The sequence below is a fragment of the Topomyia yanbarensis genome, chromosome 3 (assembly GCF_030247195.1).
Source record: "Topomyia yanbarensis strain Yona2022 chromosome 3, ASM3024719v1, whole genome shotgun sequence".
Taxonomy (NCBI): domain Eukaryota; kingdom Metazoa; phylum Arthropoda; class Insecta; order Diptera; family Culicidae; genus Topomyia; species Topomyia yanbarensis.
In genome coordinates, this window is record NC_080672.1 from 178,145,886 (window position 1) to 178,159,407 (window position 13,522).

General features: G+C 40.1%; 1 protein-coding gene across 2 annotated transcripts in view; it reads right to left on the minus strand.

Moving 5' to 3' along the window:
- LOC131693347 (dynein regulatory complex protein 1 homolog) overlaps window positions 1–13,522 on the minus strand; it is a 252,565-nt gene that overhangs the window by 152,684 nt on the left and 86,359 nt on the right. The gene's annotated exons all lie outside the window — the stretch shown is intronic.

Sequence of the window (13,522 nt, forward strand, 5' to 3'; positions counted from 1 at the left end):
AAACAATTCAAACCTTGCAGACGATTGTTTTTACTGCGTACATCCGTACGATCTTTCCCCTTTCGCAGCTCACACCGAATGAGCACAATTTTCATCATGGTGTTCCTATTTATTGACTTTACAATGCAGATGGAAGGACGTCCTTTTGTTCGATAAATGAAAATATTTTCATCATTCGTTTTGGTGTAGCTTTCGCTTAGTGGTAGAGTTGCCACATTCACTGATTTTTTTGGAAGGATTTGCAAAAACCTTCGGGTTTGTAAATTAGAAAAACATTTTCTTATGATTCACTGGTAAAAGTACAGAATTACCAAGCGCAAACTTAATACCAGTTAATAAAAGAAACTTTCTAATTGAATTCTTTTTCCATTTTGTATTCGTCCTAATAAGGACGGTTTGTAGATAACTATGTTGATACAAGACGGGAATCTTTTAAAACAATTCAAACCTTGCCGACGACCCGATCAGAATGAAATAACAAGATTATAACAGAATGCAATTTTCGTAACATATCGTGTTATAAATTTGGTCTCGTTAGTAGTTAAAATAACAGAAAATTATAACAAGCAACAACGGGAGATATAGTTTTGAAATATTCTTGTTATGTGTTTCTGATCGGGGATTGTTTTTACTGCGTACATCCATACGATCTTTCCCCTTTCGCAGCTCACACCGAATGAGCACGATTTTCATCATGGTGTTCCTATTTATTGACTTTACAATGCAGTTGGAAGGACGTCCTTTTGTTCGATAAATGAAAATATTTTCATCATTCGTTTTGGTGTAGCTTTCGCTTAGTGGTAGAGTTGCCACATTCACTGATTTTTTTGGAAGGATTTGCAAAAACCTTCGGGTTTGTAGATTAGAAAAACATTTTCTGATTCACTGGTAAAAGTACAGAATTACCAAGCGCAAACTTAATACTAGTTAATAAAAGAAACTTTCTAATTAAATTCTTTTTCCATTTTGCCTTTGTCCTAATAAGGACGGTTTGTGGATAACTATGTTGATTCAAGACGGGAATCTTTTAAAACAATTCAAACCTTGCAGACGATTGTTTTTACTGCGTACATCCGTACGATCTTTCCCCTTTCGCAGCTCACGCCGAATGAGCACACTTTTCATCAAGCTGTTCCTATTTATTGACTTTACAATGCAGATAGAAGGACGTCCTTTTGTTCGATAAATGAAAATATTTTCATCATTCGTTTTGGTGTAGCTTTCGCTTAGTGGCAGAGTTGCCAGATTCACTGATTTTCTTGGATTTGCAAAAACCTTCGGGTTTGTAGATTGGAAAAACATTTTCTTATGATTCACTGGTAAAAGTACAGAATTACCAAGCGCAAACTTAATACTAGTTAATAAAAGAAACTTTCTAATTAAATTCTTTTTCCATTTTGCCTTTGTCCTAATAAGGACGGTTTGTGGATAACTATGTTGATTCAAGACGGGAATCTTTTAAAACAATTCAAACCTTGCCGACGATTGTTTTTACTGCGTACATCCGTACGATCTTTCCCCTTTCGCAGCTCACACCGAATGAGCACGATTTTCATCAAGCTGTTCCTATTTATTGACTTTACAATGCAGATGGAAGGACGTCCTTTTGTTCGATAAATGAAAATATTTTCATCATTCGTGGCAGAGTTGCCAGATTCACTGATTTTCTTGGAAGGATTTGCAAAAACCTTCGGGTTTGTAGATTGGAAAAACATTTTCTTATGATTCACTGGTAAAAGTACAGAATTACCAAGCGCAAACTTAATACTAGTTAATAAAAGAAACTTTCTAATTAAATTCTTTTTCCATTTTGCCTTTGTCCTAATAAGGACGGTTTGTGGATAACTATGTTGATTCAAGACGGGAATCTTTTAAAAAAATTCAAACCTTGCAGACGATTGTTTTTACTGCGTACATCCGTACGATCTTTCCCCTTTCGCAGCTCACGCCGAATGAGCACACTTTTCATCAAGCTGTTCCTATTTATTGACTTTACAATGCAGATGGAAGGACGTCCTTTTGTTCGATAAATGAAAATATTTTCATCATTCGTTTTGGTGTAGCTTTCGCTTAGTGGTAGAGTTGCCACATTCACTGATTTTTTTGGAAGGATTTGCAAAAACCTTCGGGTTTGTAGATTAGAAAAACATTTTCTGATTCACTGGTAAAAGTACAGAATTACCAAGCGCAAACTTAATACTAGTTAATAAAAGAAACTTTCTAATTAAATTCTTTTTCCATTTTGCCTTCGCCCTAATAAGGACGGTTTGTGGATAACTATGTTGATTCAAGACGGGAATCTTTTAAAACAATTCAAACCTTGCAGACGATTGTTTTTACTGCGTACATCCGTACGATCTTTCCCCTTTCGCTGCTCACGCCGAATGAGCACACTTTTCATCAAGCTGTTCCTATTTATTGACTTTACAGTGCAGATGGAAGGACGTCCTTTTGTTCGATAAATGAAAATATTTTCATCATTCGTTTTGGTGTAGCTTTCGCTTAGTGGCAGAGTTGCCAGATTCACTGATTTTCTTGGATTTGCAAAAACCTTCGGGTTTGTAGATTGGAAAAACATTTTCTTATGATTCACTGGTAAAAGTACAGAATTACCAAGCGCAAACTTAATACTAGTTAATAAAAGAAACTTTCTAATTAAATTCTTTTTCCATTTTGCCTTTGTCCTAATAAGGACGGTTTGTGGATAACTATGTTGATTCAAGACGGGAATCTTTTAAAACAATTCAAACCTTGCCAACGATTGTTTTTACTGCGTACATCCGTACGATCTTTCCCCTTTCGCAGCTCACACCGAATGAGCACGATTTTCATCATGGTGTTCCTATTTATTGACTTTACAATGCAGATGGAAGGACGTCCTTTTGTTCGATAAATGAAAATATTTTCATCATTCGTTTTGGTGTAGCTTTCGCTTAGTGGTAGAGTCAGGGTGGCCAGACCTACCGATTTATCGGTAGTCCTACCGATTTTGGTCTTCCCTACCGATTCACAGACGACCAAGGTAAAACTACCGATATTTTGTTATTCCTACCGAAAACTACCGATTTTTATTGATTGTGGACACATCCTACTCAACATTCATTTTTTGGGTTGGATTTGGTCTGAGATCTGTGTTGTCAGTATTTTACAATTCTATGTCAATACTGCGTTTTTGGGACAACAACCCGGCCTACCGATAACTACCGATAAACTTTTAGTGACCCTACCGATATTAAGGAATTCTATTTGGCCACCCTGGGTAGAGTTGCCACATTCACTGATTTTTTTGGAAGGATTTGCAAAAACTTTCGGGTTTGTAAATTAGAAAAACATTTTCTTATGATTCACTGGTAAAAGTACAGAATTACCAAGCGCAAATTTAATACCAGTTAATAAAAGAAACTTTCTAATTGAATTCTTTTTCCATTTTGTATTCGTCCTAATAAGGACGGTTTGTAGATAACTATGTTGATACAAGACGGGAATCTTTTAAAACAATTCAAACCTTGCCGACGATTGTTTTTACTGCGTACATCCATACGATCTTTCCCCTTTCGCAGCTCACACCGAATGAGAACGCTTTGCAGCCTTCGATGTTTTGGTGGCATTTTTAGTGGCAGTTACTACCGCCTTTTCAGTGACTGCGTTTCTTAGCCTTTGGCTTTTTGGACTTCTCACCGCCACCACCTCTACCAACGTTTTTCTTCTTCTCTCCGATGGTAGCTGATTTGATTGGTCGTCCGATGCAGCTTCTCACGACCACGCACGTCTGTTATGCACTGCGTCTTACACACGTCTGGCTTTGAGAAAAGCTGCGACACCCCTATTTATAGGTTTTATCATTAATGTTGATTTCATTTAAAGTAGTTTTACTATTTAAACAAATTTTATACCAAATTTTATATAGCAAAGAACGTATCGGTAGCAAGCATTGAACGTTTTCCTTCCGATTTATGAAACAAGATTGGCAATCCGTTTTGTAGAAGAAAAGTTAATAAGGTTCAAAATGTACGTAACGCTTTCGCTAATATGCACTACTATCGCTTTCTCGCTCGTTCTCGTGGCGTGCATGAGCCTTTCCTTTCCGTCCGACTTCTAATGGCTTAACCAAAATTAATATCCCGGCTTTCCCCCACCAACTGCTCTCGTCAAGCAACCCAATACGAATAATCATAGGAACAAACATGTAGTGGACCTTTATATAAACTTTTCATTATTTTATTGTTCATTTGCTGCACCATTTTGACGGCTCTGTGCGGGATGGGCTGAAAATTTTCACTTTTCCGAGTCGTTTTCGAAAGATTTTTCAAAACACTATTTTTCCGTTGATAATGAATATCCTACATATTCCAAAATTTAATACAACATTGGTACAAATATTTTCGACAAAATGCCGAAGAAATTGATTAAATCCATTCAGTACAACAAAAGATATAAGCGTTCAAAATCTTACATCATTTTTCTTCCGAAATTTTGAAAAGGGGCCCCTATATTGAAAGGTAAGTCGTTAGTCACGACAAAAAATTGGCAAAAAATGACAATTATTTTTTAATGAATTACTGAGTAGAGATCTAATTGTAACAGTGACCAAAAATGTTGTAGAAATAATCGATAGGTATTGCAATTATCGATCAAATGATATTAAAATCATTAAAATCGGTATAGTACAACTGGAGTTGTTTGTGATGAAGTGAAGGGCCAAATTTTTAAAATACCGTAAACCGGGGTGACTTTGATCACTCGAAACTTTCTTCGTAGATCGCTTATTAAACCAGAATAGTCTACCGAATCCTTTTAGTTTAAAATGATTTTTACTCTAAACTTATGAAATACTGGTTTGTTATACTTTTTGAGTATTTTGTTCGGTTTTTGGGTACAAAAACTACAAAAAACCGAAATTTGATCACTCGAAACTTTCTTCGTAGATCGCTTATTAAACCAGAATAGTCTACCGAATCCTTTTAGTTTAAAATGATTTTTACTCTAAACTTATGAAATACTGGTTTGTTATACTTTTTGAGTATTTTGTTCGGTTTTTGGGTACAAAAACTACAAAAAACCGAAATTTGCTTTACCTTATTTTTACGAAGCTTCATAAAGTGTCTATTTTTTATGAAACAAATAAATCTCAGATTTGAGCAAGAGTAATAAATTACAAGCGAGATTTTATTTTCCTTTAGAGTGGGATGCACCAAATTTACTTTTTAGAGTTTATTTATTTTAAAACTTGCAACATCAACTTGAAATCATTTTTGGAAAAATAGCTGTAAGCGGACAATTTTAGGTAAAACCATCCAATCTTGTTCTCTTTACATCAGTACAAGGTTTAAAAATATTAAACTTGAAAAAAATGTGTTGCGTCTAAAAATATGAAATGATTACTTTGAAAAGTGATCAATGTCACCCCGGTTTACGGTACAAAAATGGGTTTTTTTCCATAATATCTCAAAAAAAAAGTTGAGGATATCACAACTTTTTGAAATTTGTAAACTATAAGTTATTTTGTGTAGTGATCTCAGGTAGTACATGCACTGAGTAACATCACGGTGCTGCACAGTGCCTCAAAACAGCGTTTTGAGGTACTTAACCTTCCTCAAGTGTTGGGGTCAATATAAGCATAAGCATAAGAGATCGCCCGTAGTTGCTACTCCGTTATTGACCAGAACTAAATTAGGTTGCAAAATATTCATTGGAACCACATGCTTGGGAATAACATGATGAGCCACATTGTACAATCTATTCTGATCCCTGCATGCTGATCAATACCGACGCCGGCCACGTCTGAATGCAGATCTTCTGGGAAAGGAAGGAATGTTAGTCCGATACATGTTGCTACTAGAGACCGAGGAATCCTCTGCATCTCCAAATGTATCACGGGAAGGGGAGAGTTGTTAGTAAGTGTGCCAATAGCGTTATCATGTAATAATTGCTCTGGGCAGCCGGTTGCCGAGAATTTGGGAAATTTATCATTTGTTGTATTAATACGATTAGTAAAATAAGCAACTTGAACTCCAGATAGCCGACTATAAGGAGCGCTGCTTATATTTTTTAATAATATTCAATCACGCGACGAATTTTTTCGTGGTTTCTATCGTGTCGGTACTGATTTTACCCGGCGATCGTTTGAATAAAATGAGGAATCTTATACAGAAGTACTATGCTATATTTCACCCTAAGGAGGAAAATTTGGTAAAAACCAAAATTTCTCACTAGGGTGAAAATTTGTTGGTAAAAACCAGTCTTTGTACAGGAGGGCACAAATCCTTATTTCATATTATATTGCGTTTCGGCTTCGCCTCATCAGAAACTGACACTAACACATTGTCGGAATAGATTAGCGCCGGCTTGACGCAAATCCCTTAAAACTAAAACACACTATGTGTTTCAATCAAACGACTGATCAAACGTGATGTCCCGTTCGAGCAGAAGTTCTGTTTATGCCGATGAGACACAAGTGAAGCCGTCACCCTGTGAATTTATTCGATGGTTTGGCCTCTAGTGAATTAAGTTCACGTTTTTGGCGTTTCCGACCACTGTGGGGTGGTTAGCAATAACGGAACTTGAAATTAGATTCATTAAAACAGACGCGGCGAATTTTCAGAACGTATTGACCCGCGATCATCGATACTAGACAAATTAAAGTCTTATTAGAGCTGATTTTCCAACAACTATTCATTTTTACGGTGTTGTTTTCTCGGCTAGATCTGTTCGCACCATCTCATTCTGCTACTATCTGCAGAAGGCTGGTAGCACCCAGCCGATCTAAGGACCAAGTGTCATCAATAGACTTTTTCTTCAAGTGTTGGGGTCAATATGACCCCAAATGAACTTTCAAAATGCGACAACTTTTCAACTTTTGCCCCTAAAATTTTAGAATTTCTTGGCTTTTCCTCTTTCATGGAGAGCAACAATTTTCAATAGAGTTCAAAATTTTCGCTCAATCCTGAAGGGCTGTACAAAAAAAGTTGCGAATACGGTGTTAGCCGGTCATATTGACCCCGATTTCGACCGCAGTTTTAAAACACATTTTCAACCAAATTTATATGAACTGGTACTTAAATTGTTTGTTAGAGTTTCAATTTTCAGTTATCTTAAAACTAACAATATAGTTTAATACACAAAAGGGGGAACAAATATTTATGAGAAATTTCACAGATATCTTAAAACTGGGGATACAATTCTATTTACAAGATGGAGGACAAGAGTTTCAATAAAGAGTAAAAATTATAGCTATCTTAAAACTAGGAATACAGAATACAAATTTGATTTTTTTAACGAAAACTTATGCTTGGTCAAGATATTCAGAGAGTGGCTTATTTCCACATCAGTGTAGCAGCAGTTGTATCAAGGACAGGGGAGAGAAGGCGTATGGTGACTGGGAAAGAAGAGCAAAACTTGCAACTTTCGCTCAAACGGGGGGGATAAGCGAAACAAATTTACGCCTCAGTCTAGTAAGTCGTCGAGTACCGGATTGGCGGATGGTATTCTTCGGACCCGCGGGGAATCCTTCAAAAGTCATCGGACCTCGAGGCGCTCTCGCTTCAGTTTCCTTCTATGCAGGCGTAGTGGTAAGGGCGACGGCGGTTACATAGTGGTACTCTGGAGCTGATCGGTTCCACAAGGCAGGAGGAAACTTCTAAAAACGAGAAATAAAAGAGAGGGGCTAAATTGGGATATTTATCGTTTTTATGAAAGTATAAATAAGGGACATATAGGGGAAATCACGAGTTGCCAGCATATCTCGGACTGGTACATTGGGTGGTCTACCTCGGGCCCGAAGGGAATCCTTTTACTGAGACCTGGCGTCCAAATACCCGGCGCATACCCAGACAACGTGCTCGATGTCGTGATAGCCCTCGTCACAAGCTCACAGACTACTTTCCGCAAGCCCAATACGCCGCAAATGCGCATCCAAGGTGTAATGATTGGACTTAAGTCGGGACATTACACGAATAAAATCCAGACCCACATCCATCCCCCTGAACCAAGGCTTCGTTGATACCTTTGGGATAATCGAATGTAGCCATCGTCCAAGTTCTCCATTGCTCCGCGACAAATACTAAAAAAAATCGTTGAAGCAAATTGGTCTTTCGTATATGTCACCATTTAATGCGCCCACCTTTGCTAATGAGTCGGCCGTTTCATTGCCCGGAATAGAACAACGAGAGGGGACCCAAACAAAGGTAATCTGATAAGATTTTTCAGATAACGACTCGTACACAAGGACTCCCGTATCTTCCCCAGAAAATACGGGAATTGCTTTTTAGGCTTCACCGCACGAAGAGTCTCGATAGAGCTGAGGCTGTCCGAAACGATGAAGTAGTGATCTGTGGGCAGAGTGTCGATGATCCCAAGGGTGTACTGAATTGCAGCTAACTCTGCGACGTAAACTGAAGCGGGATCATTGAGCTTGAATGAATCGGTGATAGTATTGTTGAAGATACCGAAGGCAATGGACCCATCGAGATTTGATCTGTCAGTGTAAAACATTTTGTTACAGTCGACTTCTCGGAATTTATTATAAAATATATTGGGGATCACTTGCAGGCGTATATGGTCCGGGATTCCACGAATCTCTTTCTTCATGGATGTGTCGAAGAATACAGTAGAATCAGAAGTATCTAGGAAACGAACACGGTTGGGAATATATGAAGAAGGATTGATGCTCTGTGCCATGTAGTCGAAGTAAAGGGACATAAATCTGGTTTGAGAATTAAGCTCGACGAGCCTCTCGAAATTTTGAATCACCAACGGGTTCAGAATGTCGCATCGGATGAGCAATCGATATGAGAGTTCCCAAAATCGATTTTTTAGCGGAAGAACGCCCGCCAGCACTTCGAGACTCATCGTATGGGTCGAGTGCATGCAACCCAAGGCAATGCGCAAGCAACGATACTGGATTCTCTCCCGTTTGATGAAGTGTATATTCGCAGCGGAGCGGAAACAGAAACACCCGTACTCCATCACCGACAATATCGTTGTATGGTATAACCTGATCAGGTCTCCTGGGTGTGCACCCCACCATGTTCCTGTTATTGTCCGGAGAAAATTGATCCTTTGTTGGCATTTCTGTTTCAGATACCTAATGTGACATCCCCAGGTACCTTTAGAGTCGAACCAGACCCCGAGATATTTAAATGTAAAGACGTGATTGATCGTTTCACCCATTAATAGAAGCTGAAATTGCGCCGGCTCGCGCTTCCTAGAAAAAATAACCAACTCAGTTTTCTCCGTGGAGAACTCGATACCCAGTTTAAGAGCCCAAACAGACAAATTGTCCAAGGTATCTTGTAATGGTCTTTGCAAGTCGGCAGCTTTGGGCCCTGTAACAGAGACCACCCCGTCGTCAGCAAGTTGCCTTAGCGTGCATGAATTGGCAAGAGAATCGTCAATGTCATTCACGTAAAAATTGTAGAGTAGGGGACTTAGACATGATCCCTGGGGAAGACCCATGTAGCTAAATCGCAGTGTTGTTAAATCGCCATGCGAAAAGTGCATGTGCTTTTCAGACAACAGGTTTAGCAAAAAGTTATTTAAAATTGGTGAAAGACCATGCTGGTGCAGCTTCTCTGACAGAATATTGATAGAAACTGAATCAAAAGCCTCCTTAATATCCAAGAAGACTGATGCCATCTGCTCTTTGTTAGCATAGGCCCTTTGGATTTCTGTAGAAAGCAACGCAAGGCAACCGTTCGTCCCTTTGCCTTTGCGAAGGCCAAATTGTATATCTGACAGTAAGCCATTTGCTTCAACACAATTGTCGAGGCGAAACAAGATAATTTTCTCGAACAACTTCCTAATACAGGACAGCATTGCCATCGGTCGATACGAGTTGTGGTCGGAGGCTGGTTTTCCTGGTTTTTGAATGGCGATGACCTTCACTTGCCTCCAGTCAAGAGGGACAATGTTACCCTCAAGAAACTTGTTAAATAAGTTCAGCAAGCGCCTTTTTGCAGTGTCAGGCAGATTCTTCAGCAAGTTGAATTTGATTCTGTCTAACCCTGGGGCGTTATTGTTGCATGATAAGAGAGCAAGTGAGAACTCCACCATCGAAAACGGTGTTTCTTTCGCGGTATCGTCAGGAGACGCGGCGCGGTACGTTTTCTGTATCGGGACAGAGTCCGGACAGATCTTCTTGGCGAAAGCGAATATCCAACGGTTTGAATATTCCACGTTCTCGTTGGCACTGTTTCGGTTACGCATACGTCGAGCCGTACCCCAAAGAGTGCTCATCGCTGTTTCTCTCGTTAACCCGTCAACGAACCGACGCCAATAACTGCGTTTTTTGGCTTTCATTAAACTCTTCATTCGCCTTTCTAGCGACGCGTACTGCTGATAGCTAGCGGGTAACCCGTCTTCCCGGAAGGCCTTATATGCAGTGGACTTCTCCGCGTACAGCTCTGAGCACTCTTTATCCCACCACAGGGTGGGAGACCGTTCATGGGTATTCGCGCTGGGTACTGGTTTAGTCTGAGCTTGATTCGCACTGTCGAGAATCAAGCCAGCCAAAAACCTGTACTCTTCCTCCGGAGGAAGCTCTTGGGTGGATTCGATTTTAACGGATATCGCGGTCGCGTAACTCTTCCAATCAATGTTCCGTGTGAGGTCATACGAGACATTGATTGTTTCCGATGGTCTTGAACCGTTAGCAATTGAAATTACGATAGGCAAATGATCGCTACCGTGGGGATCAGGGATCACCTTCCACATGCAATATAACTGTAGCGATGTCGAGCATAGTGATAAATCCAACTCGCTCGCGCGTACTGGTGGTGTAGGAATCCGCGCCATTACTCCCGTGTTTAAGATGGTCATGTTGAAATTGTCGCAAAGATCTTGGATTAATGTTGATCTATTATCATCGTGAAGACAACCCCATACCGTACCGTGTGAGTTAAGGTCTCCTAGAACTAGCCGCGGTGCCGGTAGGAATTCCGTGATATTACAAAGCGTTCGGTGCCCTACCGAGGCTCTAGGAGGAATGTAGATGGAAGCAATGCAAAGGTCTTTGCCTTTGATTAGAACTTGACAAGCGACAATTTCAATGCCTGGTGTCGAAGGGAGGTTAATTCGGTTAAAAGAATAGCACTTTTTAATCCCCAAAAGTACTCCTCCGTAAGGGTTTTCTGGATCCAGACGAATTATATTAAAGTCGTGGAAGTTGATATTTATATCGGAAGTTAACCAAGTTTCACATAATGCGAAAACATCACATTTTAAACTGTTAGTAAAAATTTGAAGGAATCGATTTTCGGGAGGATCTGCAATTCCACTGTAAGACAGTGATCGAATCAGTGACCTCGTTTGATGACATAGCCATCGAAGGATACGATCGCTGCAGGGAGGGGCCATTTAGCAGTCAACTGCTTCAAAAATGTTTGCACTATAGGGAAAAAATGTATCAGAATGCTTTTAAGAGGATCAGTAACATTGAAAGTTGTGAAAATTAAGTCCACTATGTCAGAAAATTTCATTAGTCCGTTACTGGACTGAGTGTCTGTTGGAAAAAAGGGAACACTTGGGGTTTTTGGTGTTCCTGGAAGTGGTGGATTTATTGATTGTAGTTGGCGCATTCTGAGGGGACGACACCTTGGCACCCTTACGAGGCAATCTAGGGGACGCTAGATTTCTCCTCTTCCTGGATTCCCCTGGGTTAACCAAAGATGTTCCCTCTCGTGGGTCGTCAAATTCTTGCTCAACGTTAGCCAAATCAGCATAGGTATTTTCGGACGGGACAGATGGCGAAGCATTCTTTAACATTTCTGCATAAGAGCGCCTCAAACGTTCCTTAAGGGAGCGCTTAATTTTATCTCCGCGCTGCTTATACGCAGGGCATGATTTAAGAGCAAGTGAAGGGCCCCCGCAGCAAATACACTTTTCAGTTTCTTTGTCGAAAGAGTCATCCTCATGCTCTCCTTCGCATTTGCCGCATCGTTTCTTATTTCCACAATATGTGGCTGTGTGGCCCAACTGCTTGCAATCGCTGCAGCTCATGACCCGCGGTACAAACAGGCGAACCTTGTCAAGGAGGATGTAGTTGGGAAGAGAAGACCCGGCGAATGTCACCCGAAGCGAGTCTGATAGAGAGTAGGTAGTCTTACCTCCCTCGGTGTTTGCGGTATACAATTGTTTGCATTCCAAGATCTTAATCTGTTGAAGTGAGGGGTCCTTAAAGCAGTCAACCCCGTGCTCCAACAGTTCTTCGCATTTCAGGCCCGGTTCGGACACTACCCCATCGATTTCTACGGCCACACAAGGCACGTACGCTTTAAATTCCTGCGTAAAGCGCTCACAGCAAGCAATCGCGTTTGCCTGGCCGAGATCATTCACTAGAACACGTATCTTGTTTGCCCGAACACGTGTTATCTGAGTTACGGCCGGGTAGTTAGCAGTCAGATCTCGTGTAAGTTTTAATAGGGGGGGAAAAGGAAGGAAAGCAAACGAGGAAAAAAATCAAGAAAAATTTATCTGCAAACAACGTCGATTGTTCCGAAACCACTGTGAAATATAACGATCCGTTCCGTTCAAAGGTTGGGAGACGTATGATTTTCAGCAACTTGTCGCACTTTTACCAATGCGTATTTCTTGTTTTGTCCTAATATTTCGTCCAATACAATACTCTACTGCACCGAGCTAGTTTATCAGGAAAGCTTACCATGCTAGTTCATTGAGCTAATTCGTGTTAGCTCAACGAGCTAGCTCATAGTGCTAACTCGTTGTGCTAGCTCTTCGAAGAATCCTATAGCTCGAGTAAGAAGGTTATATAGCGAGAGCGGTGCCAGTGCTTATTACTTTTGGTTCATTCAAAGCGGTCGCTCAGCTTGTGTTAGGCTCACGTGCTTTGTGTTAGGCTCACGTGCTTTGCTCCTGGTAATGTGTAAAAAGGGGGATTTCGAGGTTTTTTTGAAATTACTGTCATCGGACAAGAATTGAACCTGCCCAGTCTCTAGTTAGGTGCGTCAACCACTCCACCATCGAGGAACTGTGATTACGTCATCACAAATTCTCAACAGTTTCGTGATCATCGCTACTACCCCAATACCTACTAATTGGGCTCATCGGTGCCCAATAACTCCTATAAACAATTGTATCGTACCTCTCTCTTGGATCATATACCCGTTCTCTCGTTGTTTATTTTTAGCTTCCGCTAACATGTTCAAGTTTTCTTAACACTGATTGCAATTAGCCAGCTCAGACACCACCTGACTTTGATGGTGAATAGAGCTATGGAGAAGGATGTTGAAATCTGCCACTAATAATTAGAAGCAGATGGTAATGGAAAATCCAAACGATGTTGGAATTCACACATAAGCCCTATATTTTGTCAGAAAGTTGCGCTCTATTGATGTATGAAAGATGAAAGGTATTTTTCAATTTATGACCCAATATTTCTTGGGTAAATTTTGAAGGAAAAATAATGACTAGATCTCAAATATGTTTGATATAAGTTTAAAGTATTTTCCCTTTTGGCTGTGACTGAAATATTCTGCGTAATAATTTATACAAATGCGACTCAAGTTGA